The 1,482-nt window shown below is 47.0% G+C and overlaps 1 non-coding gene across 1 annotated transcript; it reads left to right on the forward strand.

Moving 5' to 3' along the window:
- Positions 1-603: 603 nt before the first annotated feature.
- On the forward strand, positions 604-746 carry LOC129672192 (small nucleolar RNA SNORA48). The gene has a single exon (XR_008719464.1). It is a non-coding gene; the product is annotated as a small nucleolar RNA SNORA48 (small nucleolar RNA).
- The last annotated feature ends 736 nt before the right edge of the window (positions 747-1,482 follow it).

Here is a 1,482-nt window from a genome sequence, read left to right on the forward strand (position 1 = left end):
TTATTTCCACTTTGAAACTTGCATGAATACTTCTGATGATAATTACCAAATGTTGATATGTATGGAAAATCAGCATTCTACAAATAACCAACTTGGACGGCTTTCATACACGTGTGGCTGTTTGAAATTCAGCACATTCTGTTAGAATCACATGTTTGCTTAGAAAAATATTAGCAAAAAAAAAAAACTGTGCCATGAATACACACACAAATACACACACACAAATACAAATGTAGAAAAGATGAAATCTTGAGTTGAATATGTGAGAACTAAAAGCTCAATGTTGGATCTTAAGTGGTCCCTCTCTGCTGCTCTCTGGCCATAGTGCTCTATTGATTCCTCATTGTTCTATACTTGTATATTGGGATAAAGATACTTTCATCTATTGAGTGCTATCACTTCCTACATATTTTATCTTCAGATATTCCATGTAATGATCATATTTACTAGACGTCTGAATCCTATTGTGCCTACCATAAAGTAAATGTGTTTAATTCCCTGTAGCTGCCTTCTTGAGACTATGTGTGTATCATCTCCTACCGTGAAGAATAGAAGATTGTCCTTTCCCTAATCATTACAATGTCATTAAAAAAAAACTAGTTCACCCTCTGGCAATAAGCAAAGAGACATCTTGTTGGTGTCGTTGTTCTTATATCAATCAGGGGGAGAGCAGGTGGCAGGGCTTTGTTCATCAGAGCATGATGTCTGGCTTGGTGGCCAAAGCCATTTTATGCTAGGTCACCTAAAAACCAAATCAAATCAAGTCAAATCCAGGCAGCAGCAGTGCAGGAGGAGGAAGACAGACAGAGACTTGCAGGCCGCCATGCCATCCCATCGATACCCACTTGCCAGAGGAGGTCACTCAGGGGCCAGCCAGCTTCATGGCTAGCCTGCAGTGGGATTCACCACAATGTATGAGAATGTAGTGGTCAGATGGGAGAGAAAGAGAAATGGGGCAGCTGGAGCATTACGAAGAGACAGTGGCCAGCCCTACCACCGAGGGCCATAGTAAGGCCCCGGCCCTTGCTGACACTGAGGGCCACATCTGGGTCCATGGCTTCACAGCAGCAGGGGTCAGTGTTCATGTTTGTGGCTCATATTACCACTAGGTAACATGGGGACAACCCTGGTCAGTGCAGCTGCTGGAAACCACGCACGTGTCCAGGAGCTGTGCAGAACCGGCTCCATCCCTCACTAGCTTCGGCATCCTGGAGAGCTGGCCCCACCTCTCACCTGAGTGGCAGCACCCAGAAGAGTGGGCCTTGTACCTCACTTGGACAGCACAGTGGTGGCAGTGGTGGCAGCAGTGTGGGCGAGCCAAACCCAGGGTGTGTGTGTAGGTGGGAAGCTGACCCAACCACTTGTCTGCCCTGGGGTGGTACGGGTGCAGAGGTGATCCAGCCCACCTGGCTCCTTACTTCCAGCAGTCAGGAAAGCTTCCCACAGGATCAGGACTGAAGAAGAGCTGGTCCTGCCCCTCAA

Source organism: Psammomys obesus, unplaced genomic scaffold, assembly GCF_907164565.1.
Source record: "Psammomys obesus unplaced genomic scaffold, mPsaObe1.curated_primary_1811, whole genome shotgun sequence".
In the NCBI taxonomy this organism is placed as follows: Eukaryota; Metazoa; Chordata; class Mammalia; order Rodentia; family Muridae; genus Psammomys; species Psammomys obesus.